The sequence below is a fragment of the Fringilla coelebs genome (genome assembly GCF_963513975.1).
Source record: "Fringilla coelebs genome assembly, chromosome: 10".
NCBI classification, from domain to species: domain Eukaryota; kingdom Metazoa; phylum Chordata; class Aves; order Passeriformes; family Fringillidae; genus Fringilla; species Fringilla coelebs.
This window is the reverse complement of record NC_140036.1, coordinates 6,986,387-7,005,692: the sequence shown is the minus strand read 5'-3', so window position 1 is coordinate 7,005,692 and position 19,306 is coordinate 6,986,387. Positions and strand designations below refer to the sequence as shown.

Here is a 19,306-nt window from a genome sequence, read left to right as displayed (position 1 = left end):
CCTTGGAAGCGCACGCCGGAAGATGCTGCTGCGCTTTGCCGGAGGTGCGAAGCCGCTCGCTGTGGCCCGTAGGGCGGCGGCGAGACGCGGTGCTGAGAAAGTTTGCCGGTGCCCGAGGGCGACTTTGACGCGTGAGCGGCTGGGGCTGCCGGGCCGGCCCGGCGCGTTCCGGCCGCGCCGGGCTCTGCGGGTGCCGGAGCCGCGCCGCGTCCGCGGGGGCCGGGCCGGGGGGAAGGGGCGTTGCCATCTGCTGTTAATTCCGCGGTCATTGGATTAGTAACCAGCGGTGATGAGATCAGCGGGATCGGCTTTCGCGAGGGGGCACGGCGCTCCCCAGCTGTGCCGGCTCTCGCATGAGGCGGCGGCGGGCAGCGCAGGGGGAGGCAGCGCGCACAAAGCCCGGTAGCCGCCGCAGGCCGCCGCCCCCGGGCAGGGCTCCCGGGCGGCCCGGCAGCCGCCCGCGGCCCCCCGGGCGCGGCGCCCGCCTCGCTCCGAGTCGCGGCTCCCCCCGGCTCCTGTCGCCTCCCCGGGCAGCCGCGGGCGGCGGGGAGCAGCCTCTGCTGGGCGGGCGCGCTCCGGGCACGGGCTCCGAGCGTGGCGAGCTCGGCCACGGCGGCTCCCGAGTTTGTTTACTTGTGCTTCGCCTCTCGTCCCCGGTGTCTCCCTTCTGCCGGCATAGCGGATCGGTGGCGGTGCCGTGCGGGGGGTTTATGGTAAGTTTGCGATGGGCGAAGCCCTCAGTTCGTGGGAATTCGGTGTTTTGTTCCACAGTATGTAAGGACGCGTTTGTGAGGGGGTTTCATGTTTGTTTGTTTGTTTTTCGGTTTTTAGTAGTGCTGGGTTTCAAGCTGGTGTTTGATGAAATACACTTGCGAACCGTTTTCTGCTTTATAATGAAGTTTACAGTATAAATTAGTTTCTTGAGCTACGTAAGAGAATTAGTTCTAGGTGTTGGATGACTAGAGATCTACGTTTCTCATAAACTGACTGTATCTGACTTTGCGCTGCCGGACGCGAACCCTTTTGCCTCACGATTGCCACAAGCTATGTTTTACAGTGATTACTTGGTGCTTTTTCGGGCGGTAAAAGGCAGACCACAGTTCAGGTGTTCAGACAAATCTGAAATATTAAACTATGTTCTCCGTTAGAATATGAGGGAAACTGAACGTTCATCAAGACGAACCTGAATTTGTATGCGAGACTTGAGTTTCAACAAAGAAAGGTATTGACTGAATTTGCCCTGGCGTTAGTTGTAAGCGTTCGGAGGCAGGCAGTGGGTTTGCTGTCGCTGCTGGGAAGCCGTTCCTGCCCAGGGACCCAGGGCAGGCCAGCTGAGTGCTGCCCGTTCGTTCCTGGAGGGGCTCCGGCGTTGATGTGGCAGCAGCATCCGTGCTGGCAGCAAGTCATTCGTATTTCTTTGTGCCTACGACTTGGAGCGTAGACTGCTACAGGGTGGAAAGTGCCCTATATAGAGAGGTGGCCAGCTACCACTTCAGCTGCTGGTTTGATGCTGGCTACAGCCCTTCGGTGCTGAAGTCATACCTGATATTTTCACTGTGCTCTGTTTGCCTTCCGGTGACAGAAGCAATCCCTGATAAGATATCTCCACGCTGCAAAAGAGCTTATCAGGAGAAAAAAAAAAGCAGTCCCAGAGAGTTGATGCTTGTGGCTGAAACTGGCCTGACTTGTGCGGTGTATCTCGAAGGATGCTACATTTTTAATGTTGTTTCTGTAACTAAAGCAGCCCGTCAGGGACATGAATATCAAATTGCTGTTAGATTATTTGGTGCTGCTGACAGAGAAATGCCAGATACTGTAAGTTCTCCTAACAACAAGCGGAAGTTTTATAACTGGCCTTAGTCATGTAAGTCTGGTTTCCTTGGTAGCTAATGTGCCTCGGTGTCTTGCTGCTGACTCCGGATGTCCTTGGATGACCGTCCTGTGCTTCAGTGACCCTGCCAGGGCTGAGGGGAGACTCGGTACTTCCCTGCATCACCAGGATGAGAAAACTTCCCAGCGCCGTGCCTTCCTGAGGCACTCATGTGGGTGTTGCTCTGGAAGTACACACTGGTGCTGTTGGGCTCCGGGAGCCCTGTGTTCTATCCCATCCCATCCCATCGGCTTGTTTGTCTTTGCAAATATCACTGCAGCCAGCTCTGAAGCACCCGGCTTCCTGCTCAACAGGCTCTGGGCTTGGGACTGAGAAAGCAGTGCCACCTTTTTACAAGGAGCTTTTCAGAATTGTGAGATTTTTTTTTTTTTTTTTGGGGGGTGTTGTTGTTTCTGGGGGTTTTGTTTGAGTTTGTTTGTTTTTAATGGGGGGGGGGTGTTTTGGTTTAGATATTTGGGGTTTTTTAAAGACAAGCATAACCCATCCCCCAAGAAGTACAAGTTGGATATCTTGTTTCTTGAAAGAACAGATTTTTCTGATTCTTGGTTTGACCAAATTACACTCATCTTTATGACTCGTGTTTGTGCAGCATGTCAATTTCTGAATGATGGAACATCTCTCCTATGACTCCACAAGCAACAAGTCACGGACTTGTCAGGCTTCATTGCTGCTGTACAAACTTTTTAAATGGATTTTCCATGTACCAAGAAAATTCAAGGCAGCTATTTTTGTCTAATTTTCCTTCACAATCACTGTTTTCCCCCCTTCTGTTTATAGGACATTGACCTCTTTTTATGGAGAAGGAAAGTAATTTTCACAGCGGCACTCAATGACATGTTGCAGGACTCCATGTGATGGTTACTTTGCCTTGTGTTCTTTTAATTGAGGCAGCTGGCGAGTTTTCCTATAAGGAGCTGATTTGCTTAGCATTTGAGACATAGTGACAGCAATTGAGGAAGAAGGCATTACATGATTTTCTGAGATATTATTGTTAAAAATCCTTGGCTAAAGTGATAAGCAAGATTATGCTAGATACTCAGCTGTCCCATCCTGGTAATTCTTCATGGCCAATAAGAGGAAGGTAGAAAGAGGGAAGAAATTCTGTAAGCCGTGCTGTGTTTTAGCTGTCTGCTCTCTTTAGTCTGCTTGGCTGCTCACTACTGCTGCACTGATATCCTCTGCTCAATTCTTTTTGTGCTGGGGCAACTTCACTTCAGTGTAAACTTGAGGCTCTTGCAGTGGTAAATCCCAGGTTGAATAACGATAATGCAGAGTGCCCTTGATACTCACATCTATTTCCTGCATCAGTTAGTGAGGATAATTGCATTGTTCTTAATAGAATATCCATGTAAAGGAAATCTAGATGTAATTTCTTCTCAGCAAGTTTCCCAGGACAGAGGGTGGATGTAAATGTTGCTGGACTTCATAAATCCTCTCTGAAGGCTGAGGTGAGACTGATGGTAGAGAGGAGTGGAGGTACTGCTGGGTGCCTGCCCTCCTGGCACCATCCAGGAACCAAAGCTGGGCTCATGGATGCAGGGATAAAGGGCTCTATGCTGGCAGTGGATGGATGGATGGATGGATGGATGGATGGATGGATGGATGGATGGATGGATGGATGGATGGATGGATGGATGGATGGATGGATGCCGTCAGTCCATCTGAGCTATGTCAATGCGACGTGCACCTTGAGGCTAGTGAAGGTGCAGGCCACACGTGTTGTCCTGAGAGTTTTAAGTGTTTATTAAGTCAGAATAGATCCTTTTTTCTGTGATAAAGGCATTGGTTAAATCTGCCCACTGTACAGTTACCCAGTTTCTGAAATCAAAACTTTCTGTAAAGTTTCTACGTTATGGATAAACATTTGCCTATAATTCTGGAAGTTGATGTTGTTGGACTGGCTGAAAATCAACCAATGCTGTGGGTTGAAACTTGCCAGACCAGACAGCTACCTCACCCACTGTATTTTTAATGGGCTTGTGTACATGTTGGTGAATCTGTGTCACTCTGCAGCACACACAGCCCTCGGGGGTGACTTCAGGCTGTCTTTGCAACATGCTCTCTTAGCTGACACAGGTTGTGGAGGATAAGATGTTAATGCATCACGTGCTTCCTGGAAGAGCAGTTCATGTCTTCTGACTTTAACTTAACTCAGGCTCAGGTTGTTTGTGGAGGTTGATTGTTTGCATTTTGCCTTGAGAAGGTGTGTGTGCATCACTACTCCTGGTGCTGGGCTGTGTACTGCCCATGTACTGGAGAGTGCTGCTCCAGAGGAGCTGGAGGCAGCTTCTTGGGGAACCAGCTTTCCCAAAGAACAGCAGATGTGTTCTTTTGGTACAGTGTCCAACCTGCTGTTGCTTGAAGCCAGCGGTGTAGTGTACTTGACCTGTGCTCCCTCAAGAGTTAAAAAGTATCTGAAATGGTGGATGCTGTCTGAATCCTGCTTTCAGGTGACCTTTGCAATGATGTCAGGAAATGCCTTTTCCTCAGCTGCTTGTACAGCTCTACAGCCCACAGCCATTTAGATTGGATGGTGATAAAGTTAAAAGTTCGTTTTGGTTTGTTTTTTTGTGTTTGGAAAGATTGCAGGATACTCAGCAGCATTCACAGCCCATCAGGGAAAAATCCTTGCCCTGAAGAGATTTACAGTGCTCCAGTGGCCTTGGTGGCAGCATGGAAAAATGCAGAAAGGAGAGCTAGAAAATGTGGGTTATGTTTTTGGTAGCAGTCATGGTTAAGAGAGATCAGTGCTCACAGGGTGCCATGACTTGGGGCTAAGAGCTGCCATTTGACTGGCAGTAATTGATTAAAACTTGATGGCTCTAATTTGGCTGCCTCTGCTCTATTAAAGACTTGGCCCATCGAGAGTGCTGGGCAGAGCTCACCTCTTTCCTTCCTTCGCCTCCTTTTCCACCAGAAATGGAGCAGTGTCAGGTACTAGCCTGCTGAAATGCACATCTGTGTATGTTTGTATTTTTTGTGGGGGGGTGTCTTTTTTAAGTGAATGTCACCTTTGCCTCAGAGGCCAATGTGATGCAGCATTTTATTTCTGTAGCAACTGAAATGCAGAAATTTTACATAATTTGCTGTGGTTTGGCCATAGCAAAGAAGCACGTGAGGAGAATTTATATCTATTTCCATCCTTAGTAAAAGGTGAGGTGCCTGGACTTAAACATGGGTGCTCTGAAAATCTGTTCACGCAGAAGTCATTTGAACTTAGACCAATGCTGAGCAGTATTCTGTATAATTTTTTGCTTCCCTGTGCTTATTTTCTGTATCTTTGAATTGAACATTGTGGGGTAATCCTGCTCATGAGTAGTGTCAGATGACAAGTTTTATTGTGTTGCATTGCAGAGTGTGGTGACTTAGCAACTTTATCTTTGAGGATTTGTCAGAGGCTGAAGGGACAAGTAAGCTTTGGTGTGCAGCAATGTAGGAAATCCATTTTGGAGCTGATTGCAAGCTATTTCTTTCAGGGCTGTACAGCAGAGTCTTTATATGGGTTCACTTTCTTGATTTAAATATGTGTTTTCAAAAATTTTTTCTTGTTCTGCATTTCTCATCCTAACCTATTGCTGAAGTCTGCTGTGCACTTGTCTGCTGTTGTGCCTTTCTGCAGTAGCAACCCCTAAGGAAAATTTTGCCAAGAGATTTGAGAAAGAGAAAAGATTGGTTGTATTTACAGTGTCTCATCAGAAGAATGAGGATTTGCTTCCTGCAGAAATGGCTCCATGTCCTGGGATCAAACCATGGCCCAGACTGCAGGAGCTCATCCCCCAGAGCCTCCCCTTGCTCGGGAGCTGCTGAGGGAATTCCCTGCGGGAGGGGCTGGAATTTCTGCTTTGTCCTGAGGCAGCAGAGGCACTGCTGACAGCTGACTTGGCTGTTCTATTCCTTCAGCAGTTTTTCTGCTTGGCACCTCAATGTGGCCCAGCTCTTGGTGAGAGGGGGAAGCCAGGACACTACCTAGAGACTGTTCAGGCTCCATCTACACCTCACAGCAGCAGCCTCGTGTAGCCTTTGTTGAAAAGAGTTTCTGGAATGTTCAAAAATCAGCATATTTAGAGTTGCTTTTTAAAGGGGTATTAATCATGCAAGAGCACTTGTATAGCTTTAGGCATGGAAAAAGGTGTGATTTTTCAAATCTGATGAAAGGTTTACATACTTAATTTAATTTTAACTGCTTCTCCTCTATCTCTTCTTCAAATGAATGCAGAAACAAATTACCTCCAGCAGAAGGATACCTTTTTTCATTAGATATTGGGGGTCATAATTTTATAATAGAGCCGCATTGCATGAAGTATTTACATCAGTGCTACATTTCATACTGAGAATGTGCTGTCCACAAAAATCCCTACGTGGTGGTAGGTATAGTTATGAGCTCTGTGTTGGTTCTTTGTTTTTCTATAAGAATATTCTAAACAATTGTTTTGCTCTGGAAGAATGAAAATGGCTTGGAAGAAAGCCATTTGACTTGGCTGTTGTCTTTGAACACTGAACTAATTCTCAAAAATATTTGGCTTATTTTCTAATTAAACTATTTCATGATAGAAGCCACATAAAATGAAGCAATGAATTCACAGTGTTCTCAACAAGGACTGTATTACTTCACATGTGAGAAAATGCCACGAGAGTCAAATCTATATGTATAGCCAAAGAAATAGTTGGTTTAAGTGGTAAAGGGAATTTTGAGCTTTAAGTACTTTCTTTAAGTTACTTGAGCTTTAAGTTACTAGTGAAATTATAAACAATTTCTTGTTTTGAGAATGACTTTAAAGTGGCTTGGACACACCCAGTAATCTGGTGGCCAGTACTGGTAACTGGTACTTTTGAAACTTTGTTTTCCCAGTGTTTTAGACTTCATTTCCAGAATAAGCTCTGCTGTCATTTGCTTTTGACAAGAGAATCATTGCAGTGTTGTGAAGTGAATGGTTGCTTTAAAATAAAGTTTACATGTTAATTTGTTTGTACTTGCATTCCTTGCTCAATGATGTCATTGCTTAAAATTTTGTAATGTGTCCTCTATTTTACTCCATTTATGTGAATTGTTGGCTCAAATTATAAATAATCCCAAAATCCAGTGTTCCTGACCTGGGGATTTAAGAGTGTTAAAACTGAAACCTGGTCCTTACAATGCTGTTTGTGGTATTTTCTGGCTGAGACACTTTCTTGAGTTTAAAAAAAAAGGCCATTAAAATGAAAATTTACTGCTTCATTTGTTTGATTATCTTGAAAGTTAATCCTAATTTAACATGTAAAAAGGTGTGCTTGTAGATACTTCAAGTTTGTGTAACATCTGTGCATGGGGAATTGAGTATCTGTTCCTCATGGCTTATCACTAGTCTGCTGGATTTAAATTGAGGATCTGAGAGTGTAATAGGAGCACATGCTGAACTCTCTCAGAGACTTAGGGTATTTTGAGGCTCCAGCTAGTTCACCTGGGCAGGGCCATTACTTTGCCTAGGAAAGGAGCAGCAGCCTTGTTAAACCTGAGAATAATAAATTAAATTCTGCCCTTTGGTATTTTTATCCCATGCTTGAGCAAAGTCTCTGTCTATGGAGCACATTTTGGGAGTCTGACCCTGCAAGGAAGTTCAGGTGCATTGTCATCTTGCTTTCAAAAATTATGATGCAGCATAAAGAAATCAAAGTACTGTTTTCCTTGTTGTTGAAAACTGTTGTCAAACATGTCAGAGATGACAGAAGTTGTTTGAACTGAAGATGGTAGTACATCAAAGTCTACAAAAGACAAACATTTCCATCCCGTCCTCATTTTACTGTGTTGCTGCATATTAGTGTAACTTGAGGTTTGTTCCAGCACCTAACTGTCCCTGCACTTCAGCACCATCATCCTCTGATCCTGTTAACATCTGGGTAACACTTGCTGTGATATTCTCACTTCTAAGTGTACTGGTCATTCACTAAATATTTATAGAGTCCTTTGGTTTTGATGTTGCAAGATAAAAAGGGTGGGTTTTCTATCATCTTTTGTATTCAAAGGCAAATAATACATTGAAGCTGGTGATTATTTAAAATATTATCACATCAAGAAGTTCCTTTGTACTTGGGTCAGTGCTGACGTAACTGTTTCTAGGAGTCTAGAAAACCTTGCAGAGTTCACTGCTGGCTTGTTTAGACTAAGATGTTGTGTTGTAAGTGCAATGATCATCTACCAAAGATGTGAGAATGTGCTCAGGAAGGATTTGTTACAACATGTGCAGTGTCTTATCCTTTGAGTTAAATAGAACAAGATGTATTAAACAAGCATGAGCATGAGACCTGGCATATGTCCTTGTTCTTTTAAATTTTTTTTTGCATTCTTATTAATGTTATTCGAAACTAAATGTGTGGGTGGAGAGAAGGAAGAGAGGCTCACCTGTGAGGTCTTTTGGTAGCAATGTACTGAAGTGTGGACAGGGAAAGAGAGGAACATTCAACAGCAGTTTCTGAAGGTGATGTAGAAAAAGGTGATTAATTTGTCAAAGGGACTAAGGCTAAGTATTTGTCAGGATTTAAAAAATGAGAGATGGAGTGAAAATAGACCTTCCAGGCAGGGTACACAAAGGGAACCATCAGGAATTGCTGCAAGGTCCTCCTCCTGTGGTGCTCCAACTCCTGCGAGGAGTCGGCAGTGAAGTGGTATCAGAACTTCCCTCACCTCAGTGAGCTGCAGTGGGATGGGAGGAGGTGCATGAGGCTGCAGCCTTGAGTTAATGTCCAGGGATACAGTGGCCTTTCAGTTTACAATAATTGGGGTTTTTTCAGTGAGTCACCTTCAGCATTGATAATTTGCTTGCATTTCCTGCTCTTAGACCCAGTAACAAGAATCAATAGTTTGTTTTCACTTGAATACACCTCTGTCTAGCAATGGTGAATAATAGTGCAAGGGAAGAAAAAAATCCCTATGTTTTAGCCCGTGACAGTTTGACTGCTGGAAAAAGACACCAAAGGGAAATTCAAAGTGAGATGTCTCAACACTCTGGGGGCGTGAGAGTGACTGATGAGCTTGCTTTTACTGCTTTACTCCATCCACATCCTGCTAATAGAGGACATGGCAGCAGGAAGTCTTTGGGAATGCAGAAGCCAACCCCCCTCCCTTCACTCCCTTTATTTTTAGATTTTGTTTTCCCTGTGGTAAAATCTTTGGAACCTGGGTGAGCAGTGCCCAGGGTTAGATAGGAATGTGACTCAGTAGTGCCTGATGTGCAGTCATTCAGGAGAAGAGCAGGAACTGTTTCTCTCACCCTGTAGCTGGAGGCTGGGGATGTAATTCCAGTGTGTGTAGTTCTGACATCATGTTTTCTTCTGCACATGGATGAAGATAGTGAATTGATGCAGAACTGTTTTTCTTTTAACTACTGGAAGAAGTAGAAAAACCATTGGCTAAACCTAGCATCTAAATTTAGACATCTGAATTAGCAATGCAGGAAGCAGTAGTGTAGCAAACAGCTCAGTTCCTCCGGAGCACTGCTGGCTGGCACGATAGAAAATCTGGGCACTTAGCAGATGCAGGATCTCTTTACACCTCCTGGGAAAAATGTGTGTGGGATGCTTCCTCTGGATAATCCTTAAGCCAAGGCTAAACTGGCAGTTTAACTTCAGAATTCCCAGTGAATGGGTTTCCACAAGGGATTTTTATACTTGTAGGTTTTTTTGGTGGTTTTTTTTGGTTTTTTTTTTTTTTTTTTTTTTGGTCTGAATATTTGCTTACAGTGAGGTTTGCTTCCACAGCTGTTCTGCATTTGGTTTCTGTAGTGGTAAGGAATGTGGTGTGCTGCAATCAAAGCTGAGCCTAACAGTCTATTGTAGAAATAGGATTGTAAGGAAAAATTCAAGCAGTTACTTTATTACAGCAAAGATGTGTGGGTTCATGGTCTTGGTAGAATTCAGTTCAGTCTCATGGTACAAGAAGAAATTTCATTACATGTAATAATTAGCTTTTGAAATAAAGAGGATTATCTTTCATTTTAATCACCCTGCCTTAATAGCAGGGAAGAAAAACCATTTTATTAGAGTGCCAGCTCTGTTCCCTGTGTTTTCTAAAAATGACATTTTAATTGAATTTTATATTTATGGGACTGATACTTAAAACTTATAATTCTTGTGGATTCTTACCTGTTTCCCCCTGTATATTAACCAGCTGTATTTTTAAATACTGTAAGCTTCTGTCCTGCTCTCTTGCCAAAAAAATTTCCACAAACAGTTCCTTGTGAAGAGAATTATTACTTACATTGGTCATTTTTAATTTGAAACTCTTTAATACTCAGCCACATTTCTCTTGTTAACACTAAGCATTGTATATATATGCTTCATATCCAGTATGTGAATAGCTTGTAAGTAAATTACAAAAGTAGGCTTAAATTCATTAGTACTTAGCAAAACTAATGGATTGTAATCAGTGTAATGGCTGATGATAGATTGTGCTGTGCCAGCAGGGAACTGGCTCCCAGAAGTTACACCAGCTCAGGAATGACTAGAGACTGACTGGTGAACATGTTCTTCTCCAGATGCTTTTTTAATTCCTTCAATTAACTTGATTAAGCAGCTTAGCTTAAGTAAGCAGAATTTGTGACTTGGAAGTTCTCCCGTGTAGTATTTTCCCCCTGCCTTAGGAATTAATTCCTTTAGTGCTGTGTCTGTGTAAGGCAGGCAGCCGTGGTCGCTGCTGTCTCACAGACACGGGATGGTGTGTGCTTAGTATGAGGGGCACACACAGGGGAGGTGTTTCCTCTCTCTGCACTTGGTTCTTGGCAGAAGTCATAAATCACGGTGATTTCTGCCCAGCGCAATTGAATGGAGCCTGACTACCTTATTTTTTTATTGGTGTTGGAAGTTCCCTCCTGCTTAGATCACTCTGAATCCTCCATTAGGAGAGAGGGGAACGCTCTCTTCTCTGTGCCCTGTGGTTCCCAAGCAAGGGAATTGCATTTCCTAATTGTACCACCAGTGTCCCTCCCAGGGAACCCAGTGCATTCTCTTTTCTACCCAATGATTTATCTTCCCAGCATGTGTCATTAGGGAATAGGGAAAGGGTGTTAAATAGGGAGTCAGATGGTAGCAGAGAGTTCTTGTCCATCTGTCGGCTTTCCTTGCAGACATCCCCTCCCTTTCCAGCAAGGATGGTGGTTATGTTACAGTATCCTATATTTTTCAGAGCACAGAAAAGTGGCCTCAGCTGGAACCAATTTCTATCCTACAGATTCTTGTGGTACTGGGGAACCCACCCATCAGTAACTGCTGCAGCACAAGCAGTACTGACTGCTCAGTATTGTGGCAGCCAGGAGCTCTGCAAGGCTCAGCTCTTGTGTTTACAGCTACTGGCTCAACAAATTATTTTCCAAATTGTCAATCATTCATTCTGGTCCCAGCTTACAGTTTTTTGTATAAATATAAGTTATTTCTGCAGTATCAGAAGTTGCAGTGTCTTACACAGATTGTCATTAAATCCATACAATAATTTCAGAAATTTAGATCTGTGTTTACAGGTATGTTTTTTTTTTTCTTAGGAGAATTTCAGAGAGGAGCTTGACACTACCTAGACTTTTTCAGCTCCCCTTGATTATGCTGTGTTAATAAGATGATATGTACTCTAATAATTGCTCATGAGTCTGCTACCTAATGAAAGGTGAGGGTTGTGTTCTTCCATATGCTTCTCTTTCTAGCAGTGCCAGGTGGGGAGGTGAATATCTTAAAAGGTTGCTAAAAAGTGGGTAAAATTTTAACCCAATTGTGGCTTCCCAGTATTAAGGAAACTGACAATGAGATATACAGGAAAAGGATGGGAAGGGTTGAAAAGGAGAGGGGAACTAGAAAGACTGGGATTGTAACAAAAAGCTGTTAGCCATAGATGTGATGAAGATTATATGTGGGGCAAATGAAAATACTTTTGTTTTCCATTTCTTTCTTCACTGTGGAGAAAGACCTCTGTTCATGAGAGAGGTTCTTCAGGTGGTTAGAAGTGTTAATAGACTTCTGGGTTTTAAAGCTCCATTAAACTTTTCATACTGTGTAAATTATTTTCTTCAAACTTGCCTCTATTTTTGATCACTTGACTGTCAATTGTGACAAGAGTTCATGCTAAATATGAAAATACACAACTCCTCTGGATCCCATGATTCTTGTAGCAATTTCTGTGTCCACACAGCACTTCAGGGAACAGTTTATCTGTTCAAAGAATGGTTGGAATTTAAACCCCCTCAGATTTCCAGTATCCTTAGATATTTTTTTCCTTAACCTCTTGGCCAAAAGACTTGCTTTCGTCCTCTGAAACTATTTGTAGTGTTTGTGCAGTATCCCACATGGTTTTATATTCAACAGTGGTGTGGTTTGTATAGGTCTTGCAAGTCTTTTGCAGCAGTAAATGATAGTTTGTTTGAGAAATGCAAGTTTGCATTTAGGCTCAAGTGAACATCTTGGTTAGTTCAAATGATTCTGGAAGGATCTTTGTATAAAACTACTTCATTTTATGCTACTTGTGCTGCTCTTTAGGATGTAATTAACAAAAACAAGTTTAGCTCTGATGAAGTATAAAAAAATAATTTTATCCGTATTTGTTCAGGAATGCAGGCTGTACTGAGTGTGTTACAGTTTTTATAACTCAGTGGGAAGATGATTTATTTTCCTGGAGGCAGTCCTTTACTTTTAAAGATATTTCTAAATATTACTTTTATTCTTTATCATGCTGGAAATCAAGATGATCTGTATATCCCAATATAATCAAGGGTTTTGTTTTTCCAGAATTAAAAACTCGGAGCACTTTGTTTTCAGTGTATTCCACCTGTTGCTGAAGCTTAGCTTGTAATTACTGATGTGCTTTCTCTTTGTCTAAAGTACTGCTGATCCAAATTTAGACTGAACACATTTTTCTCCAGGGCAAAACAGGTCCCTTCCTGAGTTATTGGAGAATCAGAGTCTGGCAGATTTAGATCACGTCTGGAAGATTTTCTGCAATCATATCAAATATAGGGGGGTTGTACAGAGATTAATTGGAATATGCTATGTTTTTACTTTTAATATAGCTTTTGCAAGGCTTCCAAAACACAATGTTACTTATTTTATTTCAGCAGCAGTACACCTAAAGATTAAGTCCTAGTATATTTGTATTCACATCAAAACTTACATCCTGGTGCAGTTTTCTTCCAAATAACTTTCAATGGTTTTTTCCTCCCTTTCCATCCAATGCATTAAAGAAAGAAATATAGTTAGTAATTAATTGTTACAATTAAATAATAAAATACTGCTTAAAAGAAAATTCCCTGCGGAAGACTGCTTAGTAGAGGAAACTAGAGTGTAAAGTTATTTTGAGAAATACAGGCCTTGTGTTTGAGCTTATAGATCACAGTTTGTGTTGAGAGTTGCCCTGTAGGCAGGCGCAAAGCTGATTTATTTTTATCCATACCTCTATTAGGAAGTCTGGTGTGGGCTTTTTAAAGTTCTTTCCTGTGGTCAGAAATACCTGGAATTGTTGGCACTTGCTGCATGAATTTCTTTGAGGGTGTTTATTGTTAGGTCAGTAATAGAGAGATGCAAATGCTACTCCAAGTAGGAACTTCTTCCACCATGGCTTTTCCTAGCTGGAGGCCCTCTCTGATTTTAACACTGCCAAGTCTGGTATAGTTTTTCTCCATAGAACAGTATTGATTTGAAAAGGCAGCCTTTCTGCTTAATCTGGCTCTAGGACAATGAAAGAGCCAGAAAATCCCATTCCACACAGCCAGTGGGGCTTCACTGAGGGCAGATTTAATGGCCTTCTGTGGTGAGATTATGGCATTGGTGGATCAGGGAAAAGCAGTGGATATAATCTACCTGGATTTATGCAAAGCATCTAACACTGTCCCACAAGACATCTTTGTTTCTAAACTGGAGAGACATGGATTTGATGAAAGAGTCATTTGTGGGATAAGGAGCTGGCCAGAGCAGGGGGCCCAGAGATTTTATGGATGCCCCATCCCAGGAAGTGTTCAAGGCCAGCTTGGATGGGGCTTTGAACAACCTGGTTTAAGGACAGGTGTCCCTGACCATGGCAGAGAGGTTGGAACTAAATCTTAAAATCACAGAATATCCTCAGTTGGAGGGGACCCAACAGGATCATTAAGCCACTCTCTTGGAGTGTCCTGGCCCTGCACAGGACGCTCCGAGTCACACCATGTGTCTGAGAGCATTGACCAAACACTTCTTGAACAGGCCTGGTGCTGTCACCTTCCCTGAGGAGCCTCTTCAGTGCCCAACCACCCTCTGGGTGGAAAAGGTTTTCCTGATATCCAAACTGAACCTCCCCTTACTCAGCTTTGTGCTGTTAACCCAAGTCCTGATGATCTTTTAAGTTCCTTCCAAACCAAACCATTCTGTGATTCACCACTGTGAGACCCATTCTGGGCTCTCCCCAAGGTGTCCTTTGTGTCTTCAGGAGTCAGATTTTTGACATGGGGACATAACTGTCTGTGGATCTTTTAACTCCTTGAAGCCCTGTGCCTTTCCCCTGCCTCTCCTGCATTACCAAGTGCCCTGTTTCCTAAATTTCCTAAATAAATAAAAACAGACACAAAAATATTACTTGGTAAAATGAAAAAGCTTTTATAAGCATGAGGAAAATCAATTTTGTTGCTTAGAGCTTAGGCATTTTGTTTCTATGATATTACTTTCTCCATTATCTCCTCTTGTCTGTGCAATTGTTGTCTACTGACAGATGGGCTTTAGTAGTGGCTGGTGTTTGAAACAGATGAAATTCATTGCTGTTGCTTAAATAATGTTGGGGTTTTGCAAAAACATTTATTTGTTTAACAGGAAGTTGTTTTGTTGTTTTGTCTTTTTGCCAGCACTCCAGAGAAACTTGATGCGTTGCCTCACCTGGGAAATACAGATTCTGTGCAATCTGATTTTGTCATGATGTTTCCTTAACATATGTGAAGTGTGTTTACTTAATTTCTGTTGTTTAGAAGAAGGAACTATGGGACTGATGAAGCATTGCTTCCTGGTTTTGTGGCTGGCTTGACATGAAATCTTCAGGACACTTTGCCTGCAGTTACAGCTTTGATGTGAGCTCCTTCTCATCAGGGTTTCTTGGCAAGATGTGGCCTGGCAGCCTAGCCCGGTGTTCCATGTGCTCACTTCCAGGATGTCTGTCCTGTCCTGTAGGAACAGTTATTCCTGAGCCTGCTGCTGCCCTGTCAGAGTTGGCTGAGGGTGGCTATTGACTGAAGTAGCTGAGGGGGAAGGATTGGGAGGGATGCAGATGGTGTGATTGTGTAAGTCTATTTTCCTATTAAACAAAAGAATACGCTTTTGTTCAGCATCAAACTTGTTCTCTTGCATTCATCTCCTGAATGTTTATGCAAGAACAATGGCTGGGTTCCCTCCAGCCTTGCCCTCCCCCTCGCTCTGCAGCCCCAACTGGGGGAATGGGCCTGACCCCGTGTGCATTTGTGTCCACCCGTGGTTTGTCCAAGACAGCCTTTTGGGGCATCTCTTCTACATCAGTCTGTGCAGTTCACAAGGGGAAGAATATCTTCAGCTTTTGTCTGCTGTGTTTGGCCAGAGGCATGCTCTCTGTGTGTCACTGCACTTCTGCAGCACTGCTGGAAGTATTAATGACATCCAGGTGACATCAGGAACTGCCTCTGATGGGCTGCTTCAGATGAGCACGTCTCATGGCTGCTGTCTGTAACTGCTTCAGTCCAAATGGGAATTACACAAAGTAAGACTTGGGTGCAAAAGAAGATAAGTAAAGTGTCCTGGCCAATCCAGAAGCATTGCAACTTTTAAGCTGGTGGTGAATGTCTTTTTATAAAAGATACTGAGGCCCTAGAATCATCCACTGCAAAGTGTACAGACAGGCACTGTGAGAGTGGAGCCATCTCTTGTGGAGTCCGGCACATCTGCAGTAGCCTTGTGATGTTGTAGGCACCCACAGAGCTGCTACTAGCAAGTGTTCCTCCTTAGCTCCATCCTTACCATGGTACCAGTAAAAACCAGTTGCAGACCAAGGTTCCCTTATGATTTCCAAAGCCTTGCCAAGCTTGGAAAACACTGACACAATCAAAGACTGAAGCTTGAGCTGAGGGGCCAAATTTTCTCTCCAGTGTGATGTTAGAGTTTCTGCAGCTGCAGTAAAGTTCTGGTGAACCATTCTGTCGAGCCAGAGGAGCTCTCATCTGTCTGCTTGTCACTTCCTACCATCTGCAGGCCTTCCCTCAGTCTGCTCAGGGATCATCTCTGGCACGTTCCCTGGGATTTGCAACTGGCTAGACTGAAGAATGATGCTTTCCAGGAGTATCTCTCTCATTTATGGCTTTTTAACTTATTTCATTTTAAAGGCCAACTGGCTCCACTGCACATTACAGCAAAAGGAACTGCAGTAAAAGAAAGGCAGTGGAAATGTATTCAGCCACGTTTTGAGGCTGTCACTTAATGGATGTTCTGATTTTGAAACTGAAGCTGTAGGGCTATTGATCCTCTACAAAGCTGTAGAGTTAAAATGTAAAATGAATTGTCTAAAAAGAAAAGGGTTAGGCTGATGAAAAGTAGTAATGACCGGTGAGAAATTGCAATATCAAAATTTAATTATTCCTTGGGTTTTAAATCTCATGTGTGTGACACCTATTGGTATTACTTACTTGGTGAAGCATGGTGAGTAGAAATATAAAATGGCAAAGGATCCTGTAAAATGCAAAGTGGAGCTGAAAGCATAATTTTCAATTTAGTGTTAAGTCTTTCTTGTGTGTTAATTTGCTCTTTTGATACAACCCTGACACTTGAATATTAAAAATGGCCACATCAGCTGTTTGGAAAAAACAGGAAGGTACTTGCTGTGACAGAAGGGTGGAAGATGAATGATTTTGAAGAGAGAGGAAGATGTAAGCAGAAGCTCATGCCTGTGCTGAATTCAGACATGAAGTTTAGCTGTGCCCCTTAGGGCAGCTTGAAGTGACTGGAAATTTGCTCCATGGTTTGGACTGCTGCCTAAAGGAATGGTTCTGCCTTTGAGATTTGAATTTTTTTTCTCTCTCTTTCCTTTTGCCAGAGCAAGTATTTACATAACTGTCTGGTATTCTAGATCAGAGGGCTTATTCACCTGAAAATAACCAGGCAAAATAAAACACTACATTTTACTCACTTCAGTTTTCTGAGGCAGACCCATTTCAAGGCCATTTGAATGCAGGTGGCTGAAGACAAAAGGGAGGAATGACTAGGAAGGGGTGGTAGAAAGGATGTAGCAGCTTGAACATCTGCACCCTTATGGTAATTGTGGGATTGCATGGGTATTCCTGTTATATACCCTGGAAAGAAAAGTGCTGTTTCCTTTCAGGAACTTAAGAACTGAAATATCTCTAGTTTTAAAAGTACTTGCGTAGTTAAAAAAGTAGTTTTTGTTGCGTTGTGTCACTATATTTGTTCTTCAAATTGCATTGCTGTATTCTGAGAAGTGATTTTACAGACTTGAAGTATTTTCAGTTCATGTTTCTTCAGAATAGAAATGTCTTCATCTAAAACCAACTTTCAGCATGAAAAGGGAGAATTACAGAAACACATGCAGAGAGAGGAAGGCATAAAACCAACCCAAAACCTCAAGTCAGCTCTGTTCCAAAATACAGTAGATGGAAGTATTTAAAAATATACATTCCACTGTATTCATTGCTACTCAGGATTCTTTCTGCATTCTTCATCGTATGACTAAACTGCTTCTAAGTCAGATGGTACAGATGGTATGGTATTTCAGATTATTCTAATTCCAAGCAGCTAAATGCACAGTCTTTTTTAATAACAAGCTTATCCTGATTTTTGAAACAATTACATTTTTGTAACATTACAAAGCAAGTTACTCTTTATGGAGGAATGTCCTTGGGATTTTCAGGATTTGCATTCCTTTCAGGAATCGAAGAAGTCATGATTTACTGCTGCATTGTTCATCCCACATATTAAATGTCACTTGCTAAGTGTGCATGCAGCATCAAATTTTGTCTGTAGCACAGGATAGCTTGGAATAGCCAAGCATTTTTGTCTGGTTGCATTGTTATTGCATATTCCCAGTTTGACCAAGGAAGCCAACACTGTTGATTTATTGCCTATTCTGAACAATGTTGGATACCAGGACCTATAGTTGAATCCAGGCTACCCAGTCTCTTTAAGTGCCAAAAATGTTCTTAATTCATTGTCACCCTCAAAACAGTGTTGTCATGGTTATGTAGCTGTTTGCACACTGGGAACAAAGTTGATAGACACTGGGCCTTGTGCCTTCACATTGTCTGGCTGGGGGTAAAAGTCCTTGTCCTTAAACATGCATAAACCCCTTTCATTGATCTGCCCAGCATAGCACATCATGTGTTTTTCTTCTTCCTGTTCCTTCTGTAGGGACTTTGGGATTGGTGTTACATTCAGAGTGTTCAGACACTGTGTCTGTTCTGTTCAGGCATCTGGGGAAGGAGCAGTTCTGCTGCCCACAGAGGAGTGGCCTTGGTTCAGTGCTGCCTCTCTTGGCATTCAGGAGTTCTTGCTGGCTGGTGACAAAGCCCACGTTGGCAGGAGAGGTGGCACTGAGGTCTGGCTGCAGGAGGAAAAAAATGAATGAGGGCCAATAGCAGAGTGAGAAGTGCTCTGTAGACATTGGCAATGCTGTTGGATAGAGGCATCTCCTTCCCTGCTTTTTCTGATGGCCACTTTCACTGGTCAGTGTCATTAGCTGGGACTCGCCTTCTGCTGCTCACTCTTCGGGTAAGTGTTATTTTAGGAGGATTAACCTGAGTCCTAGCGTGTTCCTAATGTAGTTTTGAATTGTATTTATGTCCTGTCATTTCTTATGCATTTTTGTCAAGCTTCCTGCGTGTCTAGTTTGTGATCCAGAGGGAAACACAACTATGAATGCTGAAAGCTGACTTTGCTGAAAGCATGTTTCTTTTATCAGTTATGTTCTACTGATGCCAGCATACCAAACTTAAGAAATGCACCCTATTTAATTACAGCAAAGTGATGTCCCAGCAACACTTTATGCAATAAATGTAATTTGTGGTTTTATTGTGAATGATTTCCCTAAATATTTTAGCAGTCTGAATGAAGATACTGCTAAGTGACATTGACACGCTTTTCCTGTTTGGAGTTGTATTCTTCCTGTACAGTGCATTTACTCTAATCATTGTAGCATTGTAGCCTGACAAAGCTCAGCATGAATGGGAAACTGTGGGACAAATTATTTAGGCTGCAAAAACCAGCAGTCTTCTCACAGAGGAATAAGTGGTGAAATTTAGTGTTAGTCACTAAACCAGTGTAATGGAGAGGTCATATATTAAGGCAGTTTGAAATAGTTTATTGTTTTTTAACTCCTGTAGTGGTTTGAAATTATGGGAAGAGCAAAGATTTGGGAAAACCTTGAAAGCAAAGCTATACAGTGAAAATTTATGTTCTTTCTATTTCTGAATATTTATG

General features: G+C 42.7%; 1 protein-coding gene across 1 annotated transcript in view; it reads left to right on the top strand.

Annotated features, from left to right (window-relative positions):
- The first annotated feature begins 463 nt into the window (after positions 1-463).
- SPSB4 (splA/ryanodine receptor domain and SOCS box containing 4) overlaps positions 464-19,306 on the top strand; it is a 79,196-nt gene continuing 60,353 nt past the window's right edge. Inside the window, exon 1 of the mRNA XM_084212254.1 lies at positions 464-713. The gene's annotated coding sequence lies outside the window, so the exon portion shown is untranslated. The remainder of the gene's footprint in view (positions 714-19,306) is intronic.